Raw genomic sequence first — 27,931 nt, forward strand, 5'->3', positions numbered from 1 at the left:
CCCTTTCATAGCTCAAGAGAGTTCATTGAGTTCAGCAATTATGTTTAAGATAAGATTGCCTCAGATGATTCTCCTTAAGGAGAAATAAAAATAGAAAAAATAAGTCAATTGTTGAAATACAGTTAGAGTATAAAGCTATAAAATGTATGTTCACTGCATAGTTCCGATCATTTGGTCTTGAAAAAAAATGTATGAGACATTTTTGAGTTCACATTAAGATCTTTGACTTTTGATTACAGACTTTGGCATCTTGGCATTCTGAGCACATTTAGAGATTGCTATCTGGGAGAAAAAAAAGAGTTACTAAAGAGATCTTGTTTGTGATTTTTCTTTCCTATGGACAGAACTACACCCTTCCTTAAAACTCTTCCTCTCTCTTGAACATTTTGTGAAAATGCATGTGACCTTCGGTCTGAGGTGAGCTAATAATGCACATATATGTGAAACATGCTTCCTGAAATGTATTGTATTGAAAAATGTGTTTCCTGGTTTGCTTGAGTTACATATCACCTCCATTTCACAATTTAGTGATATTCAGTGTTTATATCAGGTCTATGTCATTGCATGACCTTCTGAGAGAGAGGATCCACCTGCAGTAACTCAAACCAGCAGAAAGTCAAAACTGAGGTCGGGTTTGAGGGCACATCCTCTGCAGCTGGACTCTTCAACATGGCTCTCGCTCAAGGTCTTTTCTTAGGATCATGTCACGAGAAGAAGGACTCGCACAGCTAACGATGAAATTGTTTGTAAAAACACTTTCTACAGTCCAGCCCAACTGTGGCATTTCTCAAATATCTGTGGGCTTCAAGTTAGTTTATTTGGCCACAAGACAGATTGTGAGTGAGTAATCCTGTACTTTTTACATGACTGCCAATACAAGGCTTTGTTTGCTGTCAGATTTGCACCTTAGACTGCTACAGTGATAATCATCTGTCTCAGGCAAAATGAGTTGACAGATAGCGAGTTTGGAATGTTGCATGAAACTATTTCACAGTCCTCTGCCGAAGTTGTACTACATCAACCAAATCCTTGCTAATCTTAGCCGCCAGTCAGCTTTACCTGACAGACAGGAACTCTTCAATGAGTGCCGCTTTGACGTGTTTTCCTTCCCCAGCATGCCCGAGACATTTATTTGCGTTGGTTTTTGTTCACATGCATCTGCTGCACTGAGGGATTTTGATCGCTTGTGAAAATATTTAGAGCACAGCAAATATTTATGACACCGTTCATGGTGCGGAAACAATACGTGAATTTGTGAACATTCTCAGGTAATCAAGTGTTACAAAACAAACGGGCACAGACAAATACGTACGAGTAACTTTCGCTGCTGGATGAGATGATGTCAAAGGATCCAGAGCATGTGTACGAACATTAAAACGACGTTCAAACTTGTACGTGTCTATTATGAAAAATAATGTAGCTTAGGATGACCATGCTGTGTACTTTAAAAATGCATTGTGGGAAAACACAAGATACTCTTCGTCAGCACTTGAGGTGTATATCACTGTGCCACAGGATATCCTCTTCCTTACAGGAAGTATCTTGTCCCTATCTGTTTTTCTCAAAGTTATTTTAATGCTACAGATAGCAGTGCTTGAGGGTTTTGGTGTGTGTGAAATGACCAGTGGCAAATTTAGGCATAGGTGACATGGGCAGCCGGAGGCGACATCTTGCCGGTGGCGGCACAAAGTGCAACACAGACAAGTGGGTGGCCTGAACTCCACCAGCCATCTCAATCACCCCCCACAGTCAACATGTTAGTGGGAGTGTGTGTGTGTGTGTGGTAGGGGTGCTAAAGTGGGTTTCGCCCAGGGCGCCATACAAGCTAGACACTACTGAAAATTACAGCTCATTTGGCTCATTTATAATTTTGAATTTGGACGGTTATATAAGCCATATATATAGTTGGATACTTTTGCAGTTTGAAAGTATGTTAGGTGTCTAAGGTGTTCTCAGAGGTTGTTAGACAGTTGCTAAGGTATATACGTTATATTCCAGAACCTAGAACACGGTCTTAAGTAGCACGCGTCCTTGAGCATTTATGTTCACTGCAGTTTTGGTGAAACATACAGAAAAATTATGAACATTCATAAAATTGCTCGTAGAAAATGCTCTTAACAACTAAGATCAATCATTATTGGGAAACATGGCCCTGATCTGTCCAGAGCCTATTGCAATACAGGTTTGTAGGGAGTCAAAATTCAAAACACACCATATAACTATCTAATCCTTCACGGGGTGTCATGGCTGACACTGCTACCACTATAATAAATTAAGCTGTTGACACTGCAAGCGTCAGCTTTATTCATTATAATGGGAGTGACTCATTAGGTCACTTTTTAGAGCCCGGAAAAAAAAAATATTCTGACTTAACAGCTAGACTCTAACTTTCAAACCTACAGTTAGTTTAGAAATGATTTGAATTCACTTACCAGAGTTAAAATGTGTGCTATATATCCTACAGTTGTTAGTAGTGTATTTATGCAGACGTCTCACTTCACTGCTGCGGTCCAGGCATCCATTTGTGTTTTTTGTTAGTTCCAGGCATCGAGGAAGCACCAGTCACTGAACAACATGCTACAAATTTGATTGTTGATATTACTGACTCTCATGTTAACCTTAGCGCTGTGTGTCACTATAAATGAAGTGCCTCCCACTGTTGTTTTTGTGTTTGTGTTTGACAATTAGTCATAAAAGTTCTAGGAACAAATATGTCACTTCCTTTTAAATGGTCTATGGGGGGGCCTGGGTAACTCAGCGTATATTGAAGCATCCCTGGCATTGCGAGTTTGAATCCAGGGCGTGCTGAGTGACTCCAGTCAGGTCTCCTAAGCAACCAAATTGACCCGGTTACTAGGAAGGGTAGAGTCACATGGGGTAACCTCCTCGTGGTCATAATTAGTGGTTCTTGCTCTCAATGGAGTGTGTGGTAAGTTGTGCATGGATCATAGAGAGTAGCATGAGCCTCCTGTGCTGTGAGTCTCCGCAGTGTCATGTGTGACACCAAAAGTATGCACACATTTGGATAATGTTTGTATTGTTCAGTAGAAATAAGAATATCTGAACAGAAATGTGATGATTTATTGCTGTGTTACTTCTTGTGGACAATTGACTACATTGAAACCGCAGTTTTCTATTGAATGAGAATGGGACTCATAATTTGAAAGTGGACTGTGGCTTTGAAAGTTTGGGGAGTTTGGGAGATTGCGGTGAAGATAGCGATACTGCGCCTGCGTGCCTCATAACTGCTGGGGATTACGTGCAGAGCAGGCCTGTTTCTCCCGTCTCTTCATTCTGTCCTGTTTTAACAGGTATGACTGTGGAAAAATAACACAAAATATATCAGGTTGCATAACACACATACTGTATATGCTTGTGTTGTCATAATTGTAAATGCTCTAATTTGTGAAAAGATGTGAAATTTGACGATGGTCCGCCATTTTGGGAACTCCAGTGTGGTGCGTTCAATTAATGTAATTAATTTACCTCAAAAAGGCTCCAGTTACCATCTTAGAGTGTTCATTATTAATTTTTACTCATAATATCTGTGTTGGGTTCCATGAAAGTTCATATATGTACTAAGTTAATGCACTTTCAGTCACATGGCACAAGTAATAATTTCAGTGTGTACAAATGTAATATTACATTGTTTCCTGTTATGTAAAGGAGAATATGCATATTCATGCAAAGTGGTGATGTTTTTAAAGCTCAAACCAATAAGAATTGAAGGTTAAATATGTGTATTGCATAAATATCTCAGGTAATAATTGCCTTACAAGTTAATTCATGTAAAACATTTATATGTGTGTAAATACATGGCTTATCTTTATAGATGCAGAGAGTCAAATTTATAGATTTATTTGAATACCTAATGTCAATGTGAATTCTGTGAACAAGAAAATAAGTGAAAAAGGAGATGCCAAAAAAACAAATGACATAACTTGGTTTTAAGTAACAAAAGAAAAGAAAATCCCTTTATTGTTTAAAACAAAACTGTTTTAAAACCAACTGTTAAATAAATATAACTGCTGGGGAATATGTGCAGCACAGACCTGTTTCTCCCGTCTCTTCATTCTGTCCTGTTTTAACAGGTTTATTCTCATCTGTCAGCCCGGCCCAATAAACAGGGCGTGCAACACATGCACAACGAGTCACATGATAAGATGCACGGATTGACGGTCTCAGAAGTGGAGCCAACTGAGACTTGTTCTCCGCCACCCGCATTGAGGTGAGTAACCGCGCCACCAGGAGTACCTATTGAGTAGTGGGAATAGGGCATTCCAAATTGGGAGAAAAGGGATAAAATCAAAAATTTATATGAAATGGTCTATAGGTGGTGCTAGATAGATAGACTGACAGATAGATAGCATAAAACAATAAAAACATTACATTGAAACCACACTGAATTTTTTTTAAAATAAATAGCTTCATGTGGTAAAATGACTTGTGTCAAAAATATTATTTAACATCATCACGTAAAATAAATACATACGGTTACACCACCAAAACTAATTTTAAGTGTTCTATACAATATAAACAGCTCTTTAAGGTAACAATTATAGATAAACTTTTTAAAGTACACTTTCCAGAGCATCCTGTCATATGAGTAGTCTTCATGTTTTGAGGTGTTATCTCCAAAGAGGGTGAAGGAGAAGTCACATTAGAGCAGAACCCAAAGGAGATCTCCTCTATATCCTCATGATCATGCCCTCCTACCCTTGTGCGCAACCAAACCTGCCTGCTGCCTTTCTGTCTCTCTCTCTCTCCATCTGCTCTTCTGGATCAATAGCAGATCCATTTGCCATATCATTGCATAGCAGATGCTAATGATGATGCTGCTGATGATAACTCACGTGTGAGATATGAAGATAATTGATACACCACTCTGGCTTATGACTTTACCTCACTAAGGATACACAATATACACAATGCCGCAATCTGCTAGATTCATATGCAATCATCTTGTTTGTATTAAGGCTCACCAAGATTTTTACTTCCAAGCAGATTATGAATTTCAACCGTACACATAAGAAAGAACAACCACAAATGAGATTGCTTAAATATCTCAATTGTTTCTCATAGACAGCAATGAGATTAAATGAAGAGCAAATGGAGACTTTTGTTGAAGTGGGCTACTACTTAGATGTTTCTCCTGTGAAAAAGACTCCAGTAATCTCCTCTAATGTTCCAACTCAAGAGATCTCAACAATGTCTCAAATTTTGCTCCAAGTTGCTGTGGAGGCAAGGGCATGGTTGAGCATTCATCTGGAAGAGAGTAAGTGGAAAGGGTTCTCACCTGAGATGAATTGCTGGTAATTGCTTGTTTCTGTGTTCGCAGTAAGAGTCGGGGGAAAATTAATGGCTGACTCGGGTGTGAGGGAGAGAGAGCCCACCTGATAAGCTGTTTGTGTGTTGGCCGATGCCATTAAACTGAACGCTGCCCTGATTTAATTTCCTCTTTTGGATTTATTATTATTTGCATTGGCTTTCTTTTTCGCTGCTAAACGAGCATGTCTACTGATAAAAAGACTAGGTTTGAGTTTTAAAATTGTCATCTCCCGATTCCTCGTTCCTGTGAACTTGTTAAACTAGTGCCGAAAGCTGGGAAAATGAGGAAGAGGACACGCTGCCATGGAGTCATTGCTGCTGGAGAGTGTCTTTAGGTCCCTGGCCAGCATCCACCAGGCCCAACACCAGGCACTCCTGGACACATGGAGCAGCAGCAGCATTTTTATGTGCTCCTTCGGGACCAGAAGGATGACCGGCAGGTAAATTCTTCCCCTGCAGCAGCGAATCCTTACATGTTGATCACAAAGATGGGCCCTCAAGATAATCCGGAGGTGGGGGGCCTGTGTAACTCAGCAAGTAAAGACGCTGACTACCACACCTGGAGTCGCAAGTTCGAATCCAGGGTGTGCTGAGTGAATACAGTCAGGCTTCCTAAGCAACCAATTGGCCCAGTTGCTAGGGTGGGTAGAGTCATATTGGGCTAACCTCCTCTTGGTCACTATAATGTGGTTCTCTCTCTTGGTGGGGCACATGGTGTGTTATGCGTGGATGCTTCAGAGAATAGTGTGAAGCCTCCACACATGGTATCGCTCCACGGTAATGCGTTCAACAAGCCATGTGATAAGATGCATGGATTGATGGTCTCAGATATGGAGGCAACTGAGATTTATCCTCCACCACTGGATTGAGTCACTACACCACCACAAGGACATTGTGACCTGGACATGCCAAATTGGGGAGAAAAGGGGAGAAAAAAAAGATAAGCTCTTTGAGCACACAGCCAAAGCCTTGATATGGCCACAAGAGCAATGGGCGGTCATCTGCTGCCGCTGCTGACCAGGGAAGCTCAGATTTTGGCACAACAAATTCCGGTCGCTGACCTCCTGCATTAAGAGTTGCTCATTTGCCTTTAGTCCAGCTGGAAAAAGACTATATAGCTCTCTCTCCACCCCTCCTCCCTTCCCTCCTGTTCTGTTTCCCCAGAAACGGGGGAACATTCCCCGAAATTGGCTCCCCGGCCTTGGGGGTTCCCAGTACATCAAACCCCATCTCTCCCCTCTTTTCATCCCAGGTGAGGGAACCCGCTGCCACAGGTGTGGGCAGGAGGCTTGGGCCAGTCTGCTGAAATTGCAGGGAGCTGGGTCATGTCCAAGATCTGTGCCCAGTAATGGAGGTGTGGGCCTTGATACGGGTCCCCGACACTCCACAGACCACCCCTAATCGAGCAGGGACGTACCAGATACTGGTACGAGTGTCAAAGGGGCTACATACCAAGCCTTGGTGGTTTCAGGTTCTAATCAAACCTCCATTCATCAATACTTGGTTCAAAATGGGGCATTGGATGCAAATAATCAGGTAGAGGTGAGGTGTGTGAACGGGGATATTCAGTATTATCCTGTAGTGACTTTCACAATAATGTTCCGGGGACAAATCATAATGTCAAGGCGGTGGATAGTCCTCACCTCACCTGGGTCCTGTAAGAAAGCGAGTCATGTGAGATGGGCGAAGTGCTGGCTGGGAAGGCATGACCTGCTGGCTGGGAAGGCATGACCATCTGCATGTGCCCTATTTCCCGCAAATTCCCGATTGAGGATTTCCCTTTAGAGCAGTCATGAGAATAAACCCTGATGCACGCAATTCACCATGTGATAGTGATTGATTGTCAATGTCTTCAGACGGGCATCGCCCTCACATATCTATTTTTTTCAGTTATAAAAAATTGGTTGTATAGAGTGACATAGTGCGCTCAGACAAATGAAAATACAACCCAGTTGTTACCAAAGAGCTGTTCGGAAATGTTATTCAACGGCTCATTATCATCCAATGGCAGGTCACTTGGGACAGGAGAAAACACTAAGGTGTCTCATGGCCTGTTTCTGTTGGCCAGGCATTCACAGGGACGTTAGCTGGTGAATCTGCTGGCCACTCCAAAAGTGCCATTGCACCTCCTTCCATTGATTCAGGTCCCCTTCAAACAAACTGGCATGGACCATGGGCCATTAGAACAGACAGCATGCAGGCAAAGCATTGAATTAGTATTGGTGGATTACGCAACATGATATCCAGAAGCAGTGCCTCTGCACAGCATCTCTGCATGTAGTGTTGCGGAGACACTCTTTAGAATCGTCTAAAGAAATCCTCACTGATCAGGGCACTGCTTTTATGTCACATGCACTATGAAAGCTGTACAAATTATTGGGTATTAAATCGATTCGGCCAATCGTGTACCATCCACAAATGGACAGCTTGGTCGAACAATTTAATAAGACCTTAAAGATTATGATTTGTAAGTTTGTGCACAAAGATGCTCGGAACTGGGATAAGTGGCTCGAACCCCTGTTATTTGCAATGCGAGAGGTCCCACAAGCCTCCACTGGGTTTTCCCCATTTAATTGTTATATGGGCATAAGCCCTGTGGCGTTTTAGACGTCATGAAGGAAAATTGGGAGGAGGGACCTTCACAGAGCAAAAATTAAATGTAACACGTTCTCAACATGAGAGCAAATCTCCACACATTGGGGCAACTATCACAGGAGAATTTGCTACAGGTGCAAGAACGTCAGTCCTGGCTGTATAACAGGGGAACTCGGCTACGCGAGTTTGCATAGGGAGATAAAATACTTGTATTGCTACCCACATTGAGCTTGATGTTCTTGCCTCTCCCCGGCCTCACTAATCTCATAGAACACCACATTGAGACAACCCCCGAGGTCGTGGTACATTGTTGTCCCTTCCACCTACCCGAACACAAGAAACAGGTAGTATGGGAAGAATTAAAGGCCATGCTCAGTATGGGGATAATAGAAGAATCCCTCAATGATTGATCAAGCCTGTTGGTTCTGGTGGCCAATAGTGATGGTTCAGTCCGGTTGTGTGTGGATTATAGAAAAGTCAACGCAGTGTCGAAATTGAATGCGTATTGAATGCCTTATATTGACAAACTGCTCTTATATTGGCACGGCTCGCTTTTATTTGACACTGTATATAACAAAGGGATATTAGCAGATCCCCTTAGCGATGATGTCCCATGAAAAAACTTCTTTCTTCATACCGTTTGGTTTACACCAATTTGTGACACTTCTGTTTGGTTTGGGCACTGGCTACATTTCAGCATCTTATGGACAGGGTCCACAGACCGCACTCTGCATATGCAGCATCTGGGAGCCATTCTGAAGTCGCTGCGATGAGCGGGGTTCACAGCAAACCTGAAGAAGTGCGCAATTGGGTGGGTGGAGGGCCGTATCTGGGGGTTCCACTTGGGTCACGGGCAGGTGTGGCCCCAAATTGTTAAAACTGTGGTGATTGCGACCTGCCTGATTTATTTGGATGTCACCAGCCCACTGACTGATCTCACTAGAAAGGGAGCTCCAGACTCATTCCAGTGAACAGAGCCGTGCCGACAAGCATTCATGCAGGTAAAAGCTGCACTTAGTGGCAGGCTGCTTGTGCATTCCTCTAACTTCACTCTCCCTTTTGTTTTGTAGACAGACACATCAGACAGGGGGCTGGGTGCTGTACTGTCCCAGGTAGTGGAGGTGGAGGAGTGCCTGGAGCTATACATTAGTCGGAAGCTCTCTATGAGGGAGATTAAGTACAGCACCATAGAGAAGGAGCACTTGGCCATCAAGTTGTCAGTCCTCACTCTCCGCTACTATTTGTTGGGATGAGCATTCACCCTGTTTGGATCATGTCCGCTCCAGTGGCTCCACCACATGAAGGATCATCCGTTGGTACCTTGCACTCCAGCCATTTAAGTCTGAGGTGGGGTTATGTTGAGGAGATGGCGTGGTCAAGCATTTGTCTGAAAGAGAGCAGTAAGGGTTCTCACCTGAGATGAATGGTAATTGCTTGTTTCTGTGTTCGCAGTGAGAGATGGGGGATATAAAAGGGCGAGTCCTCAGAGTGTGAGGGAGAGAGAGCCCAGCTGACAAGCTGTTTGTGTGTTGGCCGTTGCCGTTATACTGAACGCTACCCTGATTTAATTCCCCATTTGGATTTCTTGTTATGTGCACTGGTTTACATTTTCTGTTAAACGAGCGCGTCTTCTGATGAAAAGACAATGTTTGAGTTTGAAAATCGTCGTCTCCTGTTTCCTCATTCCTGTGAACTTGTTACAGTTGCCAAGATATCAAAGTCTAAAGAGATCTCAAAATGAACTCAAATTCTTCCAAAAGCAAATTATGTGAGTTATGCTATCCACATTAATGTTATAGTTCTCTATTCTTACTGTATGTCAACAAATTACTAACGTGTGTCTATTGCACGCATGTTGCATGTTGCGTGCAATATGGCATGTTGTTCATAACAGTTGTCAGTTGAGGGTGCTATTTTGATGCTTGATGCTAAACATTTACGCTTGTATCGGTCTCAATAAAGTTAATTTGTTATCTTTGTACAGCAGGGTTTTGGAAAGAGGGTCTGTGGCTAATCCAACGTCTCAGTCTCATGGCAGTAGAATGACTGAAATTGCTTACAGCACCTTTAAGTCTTGTTTAAGAGAAGTCTTACTAAATTTAGTCGGGTTTATGTTTAAAAATTGGAAGAAAAAAGATATTTGCCAATGGGGTAAGATTTCTTTTAAAGACTTTATATCTCATGTAATTTAGCTTCTCAAGTATATTTATCTTGCTATAAGAATGGTTAAATATTTTTACTGGAAAACTTAATACATGTTTTTTTTTGTTTGTTTTTGTTTTTTTGCAGTGTCTCATTTACCCTAAGTAATGTCAAATGAAACATATGAGACAAAGATTAGATTTTATTGATATATAAATACTTAAATACTGTACTTAAGAACTCCAGATGTGCCTAAAAAATGTGCTTCACGTGGTACTATCTAATAAAAAAAAAGTTGTCTATATATATACACTCACCTAAAGGATTATTAGGAACACCATACTAATACTGTGTTTGACCCCCTTTCGCCTTCAGAACTGCCTTAATTCTACATGGCATTGATTCAACAAGGTGCTGAAAGCATTCTTTAGAAATGTTGGCCCATATTGATAGGATAGCATCTTGCAGTTGATGGAGATTTGTGGGATGCACATCCAGGGCACGAAGCTCCCGTTCCACCACATCCCAAAGATGCTCTATTGGGTTGAGATCTGGTGACTGTGGGGGCCATTTTAGTACAGTGAACTCATTGTCATGTTCAAGAAACCAATTTGAAATGATTCAAGCTTTGTGACATGGTGCATTATCCTGCTGGAAGTAGCCATCAGAGGATGGGTACATGGTGGCCATAAAGGGATGGACATGGTCAGAAACAATGCTCAGGTAGGCCGTGGCATTTAAACGATGCCCAATTGGCACTAAGGGGCCTAAAGTGTGCCAAGAAAACATCCCCCACACCATTACACCACCACCACCAGCCTGCACAGTGGTAACAAGGCATGATGGATCCATGTTCTCATTCTGTTTACGCCAAATTCTGACTCTTCCATCTGAATGTCTCAACAGAAATTGAGACTCATCAGACCAGGCAACATTTTTCCAGTCTTCAACTGTCCAATTTTGGTGAGCTCTTGCAAATTGTAGCCTCTTTTTCCTATTTGTAGTGGAGATGAGTGGTACCCGGTGGGGTCTTCTGCTGTTGTAGCCCATCCGCCTCAAGGTTGTGCGTGTTGTGGCTTCACAAATGCTTTGCTGCATACCTCGGTTGTAACGAGTGGTTATTTCAGGCAAAGTTGCTCTTCTATCAGCTTGAATCAGTCGGCCCATTCTCCTCTGACCTCTAGCATCAACAAGGCATTTTCAGCCCACAGGACTGCCGCATACTGGATGTTTTTCCTTTTCACACCATTCTTTGTAAACCCTAGAAATGGTTGTGCGTGAAAATCCCAGTAACTGAGCAGATTGTGAAATACTCAGACCGGCCCGTCTGGCACCAACAACCATGCCACGCTCAAAATTGCTTAAATCACCTTTCTTTCCCATTCTGACATTCAGTTTGGAGTTCAGGAGATTGTCTTGACCAGGACCACACCCCTAAATGCATTGAAGCAACTGCCATGTGATTGGTTGATTAGATAATTGCATTAATGAGAAATTGAACAGGTGTTCCTAATAATCCTTTAGGTGAGTGTATATATATACAGTAATATCACTAAATCAATCTTACACCAACAAAACTAATTATGCAGGTTAGATTAGAAAGAAATAGCTCCTTTACACAGTATGCAATTGTTACAGGAAAAAAGATTTGACTTCATCTCTATAAACTGCCTTCTTTAAGCTCATCATAAAGCATGTGTTGTGATTTGCTCTCGGATGATTCTGAATGCCAAGACATCATCCAATAATAGCAACCCTGGAAATGAAGTGCTTCACCATCAGGAGATTTTAGCCTGTGTTTCCACCGTTATGAGCTGTTGCAACAAACTACACTTAAACCCAGACTAGTGCTTCTTAAACAAGCAATTAATCACCTCATTAAAGATATATGAAGCTTCTGATCAATATGAATTTTGGATTATACACTCATCTGCCATACGGAGGTGAAAATGGCTACATGATGTTTCACATTACCATTTTAATGCCAGGTCTATAGACCGACCTGCTCTTGACATACTAAATGTATCTAGTTTCGTCAGATCTTTTGCAGAAATGAATATTTGTAAAGATGAATCATATTTTCTTTGGATCTGGTTTAACAGTGTCACAGCGCTTCAAATGAGAATTTAAACCATTTTCTGGCTCATGGATCTATTCAATTGTGAAATGTAGCAGACAAATGACATGAAAGTCAGTGTAAGTTTTAAAGTGCTTCACGTTCACCAAACATCACCTAGAAGGCCACCCTGAGGCTTTTGTATGTTATGTTCTTATTAAATATCTTTTAGAAATCCATTTTTATCTCCCAAGAAATGAGCGGTGAATAACTATTAAAGAGTCCATCAAGCTGTCAGACTGGAGCCGTGGCGAGGGACCGACTTCATGTAACACAAACTTCCGAATAACCCATCTTATTTTATGTGCTTTCCGTTGACTTCATTCTCGGCTTCTTTCACCACATTTCATACTGAACTCAAGGCATTGCTGAATATTACAGTCATGTAGTATCTGAAGAACATCTATTATGGAGGAGCCAGAGAGGTGAGAGAATGCTTTTAGGATGCTTTCAATCAAGATTGTCAAGAAAAGAATCAAATTTGCTGAAAATGGGTTCCAACTTAAAAATAAATTGCATATAATAAAACAATAAGCCATAAGAGACATCGCCATGGGTAATGCGTGTTGTTTGGCATGATGCAAACTGGTTATCGATGTTCATTAAATAATTGAATGAATAGTTCACCCAAAAATAAGAATTCTGTCATTATTTACTCACTCTCATAATGAAAACGTCATGGTTACTGTTGTAACCTCCGTTCCCCGATGGAAGGAACGCGACGGAATGAACGCGACGGAAGGAACGAGACGGAAGGAACGAGACGGAAGGAACGAGACGTTGTGTCGATTGTCAACGCCCCCAATGAAAGGTCTCATATACCGCTCTTAGGTTCCCAGTACCCGTACGGAAACAGGCGACATGACTTGTATGGGAGCCAGCCGGCCAGCTGCGGCCTTTTCTCTCTCTATGTTTCTCATCATAGAGTTAAAAAATGGCTGGGGATATCTTAACGCTATAGATGCGCAGGGAAGGTGTCCTTTTCCATTCCTATTCTTTCAGGAGGAAAAGGCCCTGCGGAGACCACAACCTGCCCAGACTTGGGGGAGGTAACTTGTGGCTAATGCACACGGTGGTAGATCCTGCCTGACAAGGGAGGAGTTAATACAGACATGGCAACCGGAGGGCAGCGAGGACTGCTCAAGGGAGACACGGGTCCTGCCAGTGGGGGGACTGTACCTCGGAAAATACATCACAGGGAGTTGCCTGAAGTGGGAACTATGCCTGTGGAGCCCAAGCCCAACACGGAGCACTCGACTCGTGGTGGGTCTGGCAGCGAATTCCTTTGCTGTATCTGCGGCCAGAGGTCTAGCAGCAAAATACACCTTCAAGGTGGTGGGGGACAGCCTCCCCTCCAACCTCTCCTGCAGGAATGAAAGCACTGACCGAACTGCGCATCTCTACATGTCTTCAGATCTGGAAGTACACCAATTTGCAAACTGACAATTCTCTTCCCGGCCCTCCACCGGGGGACAGAGTGGTCTTGCTACCAGATCTGGAGTAAATGTCTGGATTCCTAGGTGTGCCGTCTCAGGAGCATTTAGGGTTTTCTAAGGGAATATTCAAAGCTTGTGTAGATTTGTTGTTACAATGTAATTTATTGTAAATTCAGTTGTAGAAATACTAGTGAAACCAGGCATACCACCCCCCCCCCAAAAAAAAATCTAGGGAATCTGTGTCCTAGTGCTGGTTAAACTCTACAACTCTACGAAGCTACTGGGATTCTTTGCTTATGCTTAGTACAAATAGTTTTATAAAACATAAAAGTGCTATTCGTTAGCAAACTATGGTCGAAAGTTCCTTCGTTACCAACATCATTCAATGATATAGTATTTCCCGAAACCATTGTTCCAGCAGACATAAGCAAACAGCATCGCAAAGTTGTGTTGTTTGAACTACAGCTCTCCACCTGTGGTTAGAAGTATAGTTCCTTATTAGTTTACTGTGTGGATATCTTCTGACATCGCTGAGGCTTCTTTCATTCTGTCAAAACTTTGATCACGTTTACATGCACTTCAGAAAAAGTTTTTTACGTATTTGCACCGCAGTTCATCTGATTTTGAAGTCTAGCGATGTACCTGAAGTATCTGTTTTAAGAGTCACAACCTCCGCTAATGCACCTGTGTCCATCAAAAAAAGGTTGAGAAGCATTGTTTTAATGGACTACAGGCTAGAGAAAGCCCTTTATCACACACAATTTCTGTCGGAGAACACGGCATTTATGTGTTTATGTTAACGATTAAGTGTGGTGTTAATATGTTTTTGATGAGTGCATATGTGTGTAGGGTGCTACTGGTTGTTTAGATCAATTTTACTATCAGAAATTATTAATAATGATCAATTATTAATTACTAATTAAATGAAATAATATAATTTATTTCATTCAAATCTATCCTCGGGGCACCACTCTTTGACAAGAGAAAAATGATAGTAAGTGACTGATCGAGTCTCATAAAAATCTATCCTGAAGGTTGAGTATCTTGATTAATAATCAAAATAATCAAAAAGGGAAGAGACTTGTCAAATTAATTGCATACAAATCCAACAGTAATCTGGTTACAGTTGGCTTCTAACAACAACAATTTAACAATACTGAAGTAACGCCGATGGTCAACGTTGATAGAAAACGAGGGAGATTGGAAGCTGGTCGCCTTTCTATTTTCTAAATAAATTCACTGTTGTCTTGCAGTGAAAATGAATGAACCGGTTGTAATACGTATACGACTAGACTGGAACAAGGCTAAGTTCATCTTACTCTATTGTGGCCAAATGGTGAGGTTAGAAAAATGTGTTCTCTCTTTGTCCTTTGTCCAATAGGAGGGAAAACTCCTTTGTACGTGTAGCTACGCACTCTTTAAACCGCTGGCTTAGATGCTGGGTGCAGAGAGGCTGCTTTTGCCTTTGTCCTCTAGTTTTGTTGACAAGATGACTTCATCGGTCATAGGCCACTTTTTGACCAATTGCGTTTGAGATTGGGTCCATGGGCGGGACTTCACATCCAGCTGTGAAACTGTAAAGGACTCTGGGAAACTGAGTTAAATGTCTCACCTTCGATCGTAGAACAAAGGGCCATGCGTTCTCTGCTGCCATTTTGATTGGGCAAGGCCCTACATGTGCATAGAGAGGGAAACCCATCTATTGCATCGCAATACATTATGAAGTGCATGCCGCATTCGTGTCTTCAGCAGCATTTTCACATTAAAAGGCTTTCTGGTTTGCGTGTAATTGAGCTATTATTATTACTCCACCCCCTGAGTAACGTCATAAACAACAGCTCAACAAACGTGGTTCAAACGATGGATGTGCAACATAGTTACTACGGTTTTAGGAAACAGTTGTGACTAGCTTGTTAATTTCTACAATGATGCATTGTACTATGGTGGTTACTCCAGGGTAGTTACATCATTGTAGGGCAACGCACCCCAGATTAGTTCTCAACAATGTCTCAAACTTTTCTCAGACTTGCCCAGATAATACAGTTTGCAATCAAAAGTCAAAGATCTCAATACAAACTCAAATATTTCTCATCACATTCTTATTGTATGTCTACAGTTGACTCATTTGTGTCTATTTTTTATTAAGAATTTTAAAAGAAACATCCTAGACAAAACGACTGAGAATTTCATTAACTCCAAACAAAAGGTGATCATTTGGTGTTCACATGTGGTCTCTCTCACCTGGAGCTCAGAGGAAAAGCTCTGCGTACAGTAGGAGACATGTCAGAACACACATCTGTCCACTACCGAACAAACCCCAATAACATTTCACCACAACTGTCAACACTAGAAAAGAAGACTTCAGTGCTGTAAACCTGATGGTGAGTATTTGACTGTTTTGAAAGACAGTGTAGAACCTGAGGTACTCCTGATTACATATTCTGCTGTCTTTGCAGTGAATTCAGATTTATTTTACAGTTGACTCACAGCAAAACAAGGAGTTAGAACGCTCTTGTTAGTCTGCAGGTTAATTGCGATTATCTTTCCCTTGAGCAGAGCTCTACGGTGATTGTCATGGATTTATCTCATGGAGCTGAACAGATGGAATGATTGATGTATGATGTTGGATGTGAGAGGTCATAACTGCTATGCTGCTGCGGTCCGGCTGTTGCAGATCGAGGCCTCAGCTGATTACCGCACTGGGACCTGCGCAGAGCATTTTCATTAGAGAGAGGTCCAAGATCATGCAGGAAAGTTCCGGACCATTAATACATTTGAAACAGCAAATGAGGGTTGTGGAGGGAGTCGTGGGTTATTTTGAAAGAGGAGAACACTGAGGAACTCTGAGGACTGGCCATGAGTAAAGACTCAAATCATCTTAACCCAATTATTTCTTCTTGACAATCTGCAGCCAATTTTCCTATAATTTACATTAAATTGTTTGTGAAATCCTCAGTGAAGAAATGTGAAGCTGGAACATTACAGTACACACGTGAGCGTATCGGACTGTCCGCAACATAAATAAACAATCACACAAACCAACAATAAATACATAAACAAATGATCTTGATTCATGTCTTACAAATGTGTTCAAGGTCTTTCTTTTGAATATCTTGCTTTTCTCAAAGTGTGTGGCCACTGTACATAAAAAATAAAAATAAATAATCTTTAGGTCAGTTTCAGTACTTGTTAATATTTCATCTTGCATAGTTGTATAATGACTTGTATTGATTTCTCATTTCTTATTTATGGTGTCTGGTGCCAGAGGAAAATGCTAATCAGATCCAACTCAGTTTGATCTCTCAGCTTTGGTATCTCTTTTACCTGCAATTTAATGTGCAAATTAACTCTTTTAAATGCTTTCAACACTTTTTAGTGGTAATTGTGCTGTTATTTCAAAATGATCACACAGGAAGTCGGCATGTTGTTTCCAAAAGTTCTAGTACTCTGGAATCAGCCATATTTTGCTGACTCATTGACAAGTGCCATCTTCTATTAGACATTTTTGGTTCAAGCATGTTTACATTCTCTTGTGGCATGACTTGAAGCACGTTGTGTCGTCAACGTGGGAGACCTGGATTGGATTCCCGTGATGAAACCAGGAAGTAAGTGCTTTCACATAATCAGTGACAAGAGTGATTTGGAGGTGCTATTTTTCCTCGTACATTACATTTATACTGGTTAGTTTTAGGTCTGGGGTTTGGGTTGGGGGTACATCTTCTAAAATATGCATTCCTCTTCACTGTATATCATCTTGTACAGCTGAGAAGCAACTTTCTTCACAACTTGCTTTTGGCTCCCCTCAATGGACATTACAACCTCAAAAAGAAGCTCACATGTGCCCATACGCCCAACAAAATGTACCGCTTTGGACACTAGGGGCAGTGTTTTGAATTTTGGTAAGCAAAGTAAAAATGTTAGTTAAGCTCTTAAACACAGAGTGTCCTGGTACCAGGCCGAGAGTGGGCATTGATCATGGAATTTTTTTTCTTCGTATTATTCAACAACCACATCATTGATATACACAAAATAGGAAGTTTTAAAGCTTAGACTCTTATCTTTACAATGAATATAGCTGATCTGACCAATTCTATAATAATGCTTTTAAATTTTCTGACAAATTATAACTGGTCCAATTCCATAATATGCAAATTTGCCATCAAAACAATCATCCAGTAAAAAGATAACAAATATTGTACAGCCATGTTTTATATATCATTAGAACGGTCTTGATTAGTAGAATACAACAAGCACATTTGTTTCACTTAGAGACCAAACTACTGGGAGTATTAGCGAGTGAAATCCACATGTATAATAAACAGAATTTTCATTACATTTTGGTTTATTACTTCCCTTATAAAAAAATCTAAACTAAATTTGTAGCTCCTTTTTTCACATGCAAATGAGCATTTGATTCACCATAAATGTTTGCTAGAAGTTTGCAGCTCTTCACCGGTAGTGGAAAACCTCCGGCAAACCTCTGGCAATAGTGGACAATTCCCCGCAAGTTTGCCGCAAAGCAAATTTGCATGTGAAAATGATCAGTGGCGAATTTGCGGCAAGTTTACCACAAAATCTCGATTTTAGTAAGGGTTCATGAAAAATTAGCATGATAGAAAATGACATATAACAACTTGCAACTGATAATTCTGAACCAAACAAGCCCACACTCAACCTAATACAATGTGTAAATCCTGAAATTTTCTTCAAAGAGTGTCATGACAGCTATGACTTGGTTGGTTTCTCTGGGATCGACTCACTGAAACATGATCCTTTGCATCATAGATCATTGTCATTAGATGTCTATAGAGTGATATAATCCATATTTGGAATTGTTTCCATAGGGATTTTATTAAAATGCTTCAATAAAGGGTTGTTATCCATGAACCAAACCAACCAGCTACGAAGTGATTCACAACATTACAAACTTTGATTTAAAGCAAAAATGTATTTGAAAATCAGACAAAAAGACAAAGAAACAAGACCATGTACTTAAAGTCTTTAATGAGTGAATGAACTACAAAATGATAGAAAATATAAAACTATTGATTTAAAATCATTGATTAAAATGATAGAAACCATATACTTAAAGTTTATTGTAAAATAATCAGATATATACAGTACAAATAAGTCGTTTGAGAGTGTAGGGACAGGAACTCCATTGCATAATTCACAGTGCATCATGGGAGTGGGCGGAGCTCTTTTGGCGTTATTTTCTGATTGGTGGATCCTTTCTCCTCAGGATCATGGGTAGTGTAGTTCTTCATCAGGAATTCTACTATTAAACATGATTTCAATTTTTTTGTTTGTTGAAATAACGTGGACGGATATCTTCACTGAAGCATATACCATTGAATAACAACCTTTAGAGAAAATGAATGGGACTTTTACATCCGAAACATGTTGCGCTCTATTCAGTCAGCAGTTCATAACGTTTGTCAGTGAATGTGTAAGATCTGATCTGCTGTTAGTGAGATGGTTAAGAGTCTTTCATGAGTAGTCATTTCTTTTCTGTGTTTTTTGTTTACACTTTAATTATACAACACTATCTGATGCCTTGAACCATTTTCAATCTTGCTGCTCCAACTGAATGTCACTGTGTGTGTGTGTGTGTGTTTGTATTGAGGTTGTATTGCACGAGTGAAGCAAGAAAATTAACATGGTTTTAGTTTACCACATTATTATCACCTCAACGATGATGATCTCAGCTTTCTAATTACACCTAGATTGAGCCTCTAGTCCACTCAGCGTCAGAGATATTCAATGAATATATATATATATGTGTAATAATGAGGGTGATGCTTGAACTGAACATTAGACTGAATGTCTAGGACGAGCACATCTGTGAGGAATAAAATGCATTAGAGCTCCACCTACATTTCAGATCTGTATATTGTGATGGAATATGATTGAGAAATGTTAGTTACACATGTAACTGTGGTTCTGTGAACTTCAGAGGCAGTATAAACACTACTGGATTATTGCAGCACCAGCCAGATAGGTCGAGAGAAAATACCAACAAAGTCACATAGTGACATATGCTGAGCCCTGGGGGTTATAAACCACAGCCGCTCAGCACTCTGCTTCAGTATGCCTTTCTCGCGCATTCCGAGTGACCAAGAACTCTGGCGGTCATCTGGAATTCACAGAACCACAGTTACATGTGTAATTAACGTTCTGTTTCATTTACTGACCGCCAGAGGCAGTATAAACACTACTGGATAAACCATACCAACATAGTCATGAGGAATGCCACTGACCTGTTAAAAAATTAAGGCCGCTCCTGAAGAACTGCAGAACTCATGGCATGATGAGCAGCAACGTTGACCTTATAAAACCTGGCAAACGTGCATGGGGAAACCCAGGTAGCGGCAGAGCAGATGTTTGACGAAACTCCTCTAAAAACAGCCCATGAAGATGAGATGGCCCTTGTGGAATGGCAAGTTAGCCCCCAGGGCAATGGTTGCCTTGCTGCCTTGTAAGCCAGTATAATAGTTTCCACTATCCAGTTTGACAACCTCTGCTTCAACACTGGAGCACCTTTCTTCACACCACCATAGCAGACAAATAACTGGTCTGACTGTCTATACTGAGCAGTAGTGTCCACATAACACTTCAAGGCACTAACAGGACACAAAAGTTGAGCACTTGAATCAGACCCTGAAGAAGTCTGAAAAGAGGCCAGTTCAATGTGCTGGTTAATGAACTGAGGAAGAAGGACTTTTGGAAGAAAAGAAGGATTTAGGACCACCCCAGAGTCATCCAGCAACCAACGCAAACACAATTAGCTAACAGACAGTACGTGCAACTCACTGACTCTTTCACAGAAGCAATAGCCAACAAAAATGCAGTCTTCAAGATTAAACATTTCATGTCAATGCTTTGCAAGGGCTCAAACTGGGATGACTAAAGGAATGCATGCACGAGTGGCTACCAATCGGAACATGATATGCAAAAATCGCAGCGACATACACTTTCAACATGGAAGCCGCTTTGCCCTCCTCCAGTAAATGTTGAAGAAAACTTAAGATGCTCGGAATGTCACACGTTGCAGGATCGAGCCCTTGCTTCTCACTTCATGCAGAAAAAAGCCTCCAATAGGCAGCATAGATCTGTCGTGTGGAAGAAGCCCTAGCATTGGAGATTGTGTGAATAACCGCAGGATTACAATGTTCCAGAGAAGGATTTAACCCAATGGCCAGACCCAAAGCTGCAGGCGAGCTGGATCCGGGTGCCAGTCGCTGGCCTCCAACTGGGAGAGGAGGTCCTTCCTGGGGGGAAGCTTCCATGGATTGCCTGACAGAAGTCTTAGCAACAAAGGAAACCATGGTCTGGCTTGCCATCGCGGTGCCACGAATAGCTCTCTGTGCTTGCACAGGGAGATCCTGTGTAACGCCTCCCATAACAGAGGGATAGGTGGGAACGCATATAGTAGGCAGTTCGGCCATTCGTGAGACAGTGCCTCCTGGCCCAAGGCACTGGACACTTCTGTCCTTGCGAACCATAGACGGCAGTGAGTGCTCATCTCCGAAGCTAAAAGATCCACCTCTGCTCTTCCAAATTATAGCCAGATCTCCTGCACAACATCTGGATGAATTCAGATCTCCTGGATGTACCCGATCCTTTGAAAGAGCATCCGCTGTCTGGTTGCATGCTCCTGAAATATGAGCTGCCCTCAGTGAAGCCAGTCACGGCTGGCACAATGTCAGGATCTCATGCGTAAGCTGTAGAAACCTGCAGGATTTCGTGCCGCCCTGGTGGTTTAGATGGAACACTGTTGAGGTATTGTCAGACCGAACGAGAACATGGCGGCCTGGCAGGACTGGCATGAAATACTTTAAAGCCATGAACACTGCACGTAGTTCCAGAAGGTCGATATGTTCTGTGGTCTGGGTCGGTGTCTAGGAGCCCGCAAATAACCCTATGGTTCCATGTTGCCATCGGTCGTTACCAACTCCCGTTGAGAGGGAACAACACCCAGGGGCACTCCTGTCTTCAACAACTCCACCTGCCTCCACCACCTCAACGTCCGTAAGCAACGGTGAGAAATTACAATCAGTCGATGGCGATGTCTGGTGGGATCTAGTTGCAAACTGTTGTTCCACAACTGAAGTGGTCTGATGTGGAGTAAACCTAGGGTAATCACCACTGTAGCAGCAGTTAACATCCCTATTAGTCGTAGGACTACCTGGTACTGTAAAGACACACACTTGCAGTCCTCAGGTAGCCGTGCTTGGGCAAGCCACACTTGGCGGCGGGCTGCCAGAAGCGTGGCTGCAAGACTATCCAGCTTGCGGAATACATGGCCCGTTGCCAAAAGAGCCGTTTGCAGAAACTGTGAAATTGATGGATCAACATTTGCTGGTTCTAGTGTACTGGTAGCAGCAAGTAGTAACTGACAGATTGTGTTTTCTGCATGAGTTATGTAAGCAACAGACTCGTATGCCTTTTTTAGTAATGAATCGGAGCGACCACATTGCGCACTGGGACATCGCACATTCCCTCGTAGAGCTTCGTCAGGAGCCACCAAAGCTGGCGGACCAGAACCAGTGAGGGCATTTGAAAACTCAAAATCTTTACATGGTGGCATGGCAAAAGAAGTCACAGCTGTGGCCTGCCTGAAAAAGACATTGGTTTGGGCAGATTGGACAGGTGACTCATCAAGTCCTAGATGAGGAAGAGCCATTCGAAGCACAGCCAATGTATCATCAGAAGAGGGCTGGGCCTGTCCTGATGACTGAACTGACCCCCACTCGACCCCTCCGTTGCTGGAAAACCAACGAAAACATCCTGAGGTGATGGTTGCGCCGCAACATCCACAGCATTCCCATGATCATGAAAAAAACAATCAGAAGCAATCGTAGAAAGCACATCCAAGTCAGAATTATGTGAAAAACGAGGGGAATCAAGCGACTCTTCCCCAGTTCCACGATTCAGAACATTCTCATCCTCCTGTGTCATCTTCACAGGTGTAGCAGATGTTACAGGCTGAAGCGAGTGAAGCAGGCGTTTCAGCTCCGCCATCTCTGAAGAAAGTACTGAAACCGTGGAAATAGTGGAATAAAATGAGACTTTTCAAAGTGAGGTAGAGTGAACAGAACCAAAATTACATGTTTACAAAACGTTTTTTAAACGTTCTCTTTATCATAAGATTATAAACACATACAATATTATTTCTGAATAATTGGAGTCTTTTTTTTTTTTTTGGGTGGTTCTCTGAAAAATTATATAATTTTTGCAATTAGTCCACAGTATGTGTGAATGGTGAGCTTTTAAATTTGAGTGTGAAAAATTGCATCTGTATTTTTTGTGTATGCACAGTGAAAGTATTAAATTCCTCACACATTACATGGATAGGTTTAGGCTTGTAGCATTGATGAAATATTTTCTGAAATTTGTCCCTCTAGACACACTCTCTGAGGGATGTGTATTTTATTGATATTGCTGTTGTAAATATCATTTCTTTATGCCTCTCCTCTGAGAACAAATCCATTTATGCGTGCTGAATATTGCCTGTGTTTCCTGATGTATTATTATCATTAGTGTGGCGTCCTGAGGGCCGTGCGCTTCACACATTACAAAGTCTACAGGCATTTGAAGGCAACTGGAAGAAAGCATCATATTTTAGTGCTGACGGCTACAAAAAACAATGACAGATTATTCCAAGTCACTCCTTCACATGCCTTTATGGCACTGCATGAAAAGGGCTTGCTCACTTAATTCAGAGCAAATTTCCATATTATTTTGATGTCTGTGCACTGATGCAAAAATTGGGGATGAATTTACTGTTTCAGTCCAGAATTACTAACAGTTGTGTCTGTTCTGTGTCTGGTTTATTAATCCAGTGAACCTCGTAGCAAGTTTTGTGAGTAGAAATATATGAATGTTGTTTTAGAGAACCAAATCGTCTCTTTTATGTGATGGGGGTGGGGGTGTTAAATAAAGTTTAATTCAAAGTTCTTCAAACATTTGGAAAAGAGCTTGCAAAGTTTCTGTTCTGGCACTCTTTTGTTGTTTTGTTGGCGTTGAAACTCTTGCAGATGTCGAGGGCTACTGATTGCACTCTCGTCCTCATTTACAAACTGAAGGATAAAAAGCACATCGTTTTCTGCCACTTTTCTAAAATATCTATTAGGTAGCAGTCATTTGTGGGAAAGCACTATTTATTTCAATTAGCAACAGAAAGGAACAATCTAAAAGCTTCCAGTTTAAAGTTTATGGCCACAAAGAGATATAATGTGTTTCACAACATGCACAGTTTAAATAATTGAACTCGTGATGACTAAAATTGAGCAATAAACCTTTAACCAAACTGTGGATACATCAGTGCTGTTTTCAAATTATCGAAACTGCAATACATTGTCACACTTTTCAGTCACTTGTGCTGTAGTAGACCACCACATTTATAATGGATGACAGACTCTTGCTAATGCCGGCAAAACTAAAATGTATAGTATATGTACATTTGAGCTTTTTCAAGATTTATGTCATCTGCAATTCATGCAAAACTTAAATACTGCAGTAACACGGCAAACTCCATCTACCAGTACATATGTCAAGATTAAGCCCACTACTGTATATTTGCTAATTTTACTCTCAGCCAGATTATGAAGTTAACACCTGAAAAACTTTCTGCTCGATTTTATTCAACACTGGATTTGACAAAGTGTTATTGGCAGATCCCCCGTAAAAAACAGCCCTATCCACACCGTTTGGATTACACCAATTTGTGACACTTCCGTTCGGTTTGTTTGGAGCCCCGGCTACGTTTCAGCATCTCATGGACCGAATCCTCAGACTGCATTCGGCTTACGTCGCTGTCTACTTAAATGGCATCATAATTTACAGCAATGATTGGCAGTGGCACATGCAGCATCTATGGCCAGTTCTGAGATCACTGTGACAAGCGGGACTCACAGCAAACCCCATGAAGTGCCCGATTGGGCAGGTGGAGGTACGGTATCTGGGCTCCACTTGGGCCATGGGCAGGTGCGTCCCCAAATTGACAAGACTGCGGCGATTGCGACCTGCCCGAGGCCTAAGACCAAAAAGGGGGTAAGACAGTTCCTGGGGCTCGCTGGCTATTGCCCGGTGCTATACATTACCCATAAGCTCTCGCTGAGGGAGACTAAGTGTAGCACCGTAGAAAAGGAGTGTCTTGCCATCAAGTGTGTGGTCCTCACTCTCCGGTACTACCTGTTGGGGTGGGCCTTCACCCTCTGCTCGGATCACGCCCCACTCTAATGGCTCCACCACATGAAAGATGCCAACGCATGGATCACCCGTTGGTATCTTGCTCTACAGCCGTTTAAGTTCAAGGTGGTCCACAGACTGGGAGCGCACTTGTCGCCAACTTCCTTTCCAGAAATGGGGGGTGATAGACAGGCTGGATGTCTTCCCGGCCTGAGTCGGGAAGACATCTGAATCTGAAACTGTTACGTTTAATCTGTTATGTTTGTGAAGCTGATGTGTTCAAGTTACTTAAGTGCCTGTGAAGCTAATGTTTTTAAGTGACTACGTGCCTGTGTAGCTGATGAGTTTGTGAAGCTGTAGAGCATTGATGTGGCCGTTTAAAAAAACCTAGCTGAGCCTGGAAAAACCTGTTTCCCTGTGAGCTTAACCCTTGAAGCTTACCAAAGGCATTTTAGGGGTTTGATAAATGGGGGAAAAACAAACTCATGTTGAGGTGGCTAGAGAACTTAGCGGTAATTTTTCCCGATGATGTGTGTGATATGAGTCTTTACAATCTGATAGTGCTGGAACAATTTAAAAACTTTGTTCCTGACCAAATTGCCAGGTATGTTAACGAACGCAAGGTAAAAACAGCAGCCAAAGCCGCAATTCTCGTGGATGAGTTCGTGTTGACCTCACAGAGGTAATAGTGTCTATAAACGCAGGGAATATTGAAAATATGATGGCTGGGATAGGTCAACTTCACCAAAGTTAGATCAGAGTCGAAAAATAGATCCAAATTCTACCTGTAACTGCTGTCTGGAAAAGGGGCATTGTAAGATAGAATGTCCAGTGCTTAAAGGAAAGTGCAGTCTGTTACCGCAAGACCGATACTTCTTGTTTCCCAGCCTGTGTGCAGTCATGTAAGTATATCTGCAGGCATTTCTGGTGAAAAAACATCTGTTGTGATGGCTGAGAGTCAGTGTAGTGCTGACCAATCAGTGTCACACAGTGAGACTATGGTCCTTTCGTCACTGCTGGGTTTGTTTCCATGGTAATTTGTTCTAACAAAGTACCTGTTAAAATATTGTATGATACGGGGTCCTCAGAATCCTTTATATTAGAGTAAAAATTACCTTTCTCTTGAGTCGAGTGCAGGGAGTAGTTTTTTGATCCAAGGGATAGGGTTAAAAATATTTTCTGCACACATTCTGTAACGCGGGGAAGAAAGTTCAGGAGCTGGATCTAGGTGCAGCAACGGAGTTCAATGAAAAATAAACAAATACAAATAACTGGGAGACACAGGAACAAAATAAAACATCCACGAGGGGAGACAAAAACATAGACAGGACAAAACATCCACGAAGAGCACGAGCAAAACACGTTAGGTCTAGATACATACAAGTACATACATTCAACAACTGACCCAGAACAAGCAAACAACAGAGCATTATATACACAGTGGGTAATAACTTAATGAAACACAGGTGAAGACTATGAAAGACAGCTGGCATTGATGAGAGTAGGGAATTACGGGAAGTGTAGGCAAAACACAGGGCAGACAACAGTGAATCGTGACACATTCATAAAATTCAATTAGAATCAGATCTCTTGCAGAGAGAAATTGAGATTGCTCTACGATCTTCTTTACCTGTAGAACATGTAGACTTTATTTTGGAAAGGTTTGGCTGGAGGACGTGTGTGGTGTGGTGTTCCACCGACAGTTGAAAATTTCTCTCAACTGAGTTGGAAAAAAAATGCTAGACTTTCCAGACATGTTTGTATCTTGTGCTGTAACTTGTGCCATGAACCGTGCATCGGGAGATGCAAATTTAAATGAGCAAGAAAAATCTCTTGTTATACCGGCGAGTTTGCCAATTCTTCCGTCAATCTCCCAAAGAGAGCTGATTTCAGGTCAGCAAAAAAATGCAGGTTTAGTAAAGTTGTTTGCTGAAATTAGGCCCTATGAATATCTAGATGCTGTTGCTAGTGGCTATTTCATGCAAGATGGAGTGTTAGTTAGTGACAGTGCTATGGGCATACCAGCTGACTTGCGTAACTTGGTATTACATACTGCTCAATGATGTAGTTGGACATTTATGGTTAAGAAAACCTTTGATAGAGTGATGCACTATTTCTTTTGGCCTTGCTTAACCCTTTCCAGCCAGAGTGTTCAAATTTGGGAATAATTATTCCCATGGTTCCTGTCTCAATATCTTCGCCATCCATTCACCTATTTTATTTCTGAAAACTGCCAGATACCCATGACAATATAAGCTAAAGGCACATATGATTGGTTAAGGGATTACTGAGCGTGAATAATAAATGTTTAGTCATTTGCGTCATCCTCCATTTGCCTGAGCGGAGCCAGAGAGGACGTCACGGGAGATTACCTCCAGTGTTGGACTTACTGCTTCAAATTGAAAACTGAGGCAATATTTCAAGATAAAACAAGTTATTTAACATGTGTTGTCAATATTGTCTATTGAAAGTCCAAACGTTTTAGTTACGAAGCATTTATTTGTAGGAGTAACGCTAGTTTTTTTTTCGGAAACAAATTACGACATTCATTGGACAGGCAGTTCCGTGAAACTTGCTAAATAAACATTAGCTAGAAATACTATGTACATTTTTAGCTAAATATCAATAACTTTTTAACAATTTTGTTGATAGTGGAAGATAGTCAAACCTTTTTAGTTACGAAGCATTTATTTGTGTTAGCGCTGCTAGCTAGTTTTCTTTTTTTCTGGAAAAAAACTTTCACATTTTTTGCAGTTTCTTTGAAACTTGAAAGATGAATTTGAATTTGCCTATTTCAACGAATTTGCTGTTTTCGACATGTCCGGAGCAAGAACTCCACACACTGCAGCGACTGCATTTAGATTGTGTGTAGCTTCCTGTTCACAAGGAAAGTGTGAGAGGTTTGTCTGCAGTTGGACATTCTGGTTAGTCTGCAAGCCTTTGGTGACTATTCAGTGTATGGATTTATGAAGAACACACTGCTGGCTACCAATTGTTGTACTTTTTTCTGTTGTAGAGATGGATGGAGAGTATGGTTCCCTGCTCAGCACCCTCAAGAGGAGGTTAGCTTAGGTTCATAGCAGAGGAGGACAAGGGTCACGAGGGCATGAGCACACAGGAG

The 27,931-nt window shown here is 41.6% G+C and overlaps 1 long non-coding RNA gene across 1 annotated transcript; it reads left to right on the forward strand.

Moving 5' to 3' along the window:
* Nucleotides 1-349: 349 nt before the first annotated feature.
* Nucleotides 350-27,916, forward strand: LOC127657079 (uncharacterized). Its single transcript, XR_007972244.1, has 3 exons — nucleotides 350-417; nucleotides 4,092-4,228; nucleotides 27,827-27,916. It is a non-coding gene; the product is annotated as an uncharacterized LOC127657079 (long non-coding RNA).
* Nucleotides 27,917-27,931: the final 15 nt, after the last annotated feature.

This window comes from Xyrauchen texanus, chromosome 16 (genome assembly GCF_025860055.1).
Source record: "Xyrauchen texanus isolate HMW12.3.18 chromosome 16, RBS_HiC_50CHRs, whole genome shotgun sequence".
NCBI lineage: Eukaryota > Metazoa > Chordata > Actinopteri > Cypriniformes > Catostomidae > Xyrauchen > Xyrauchen texanus.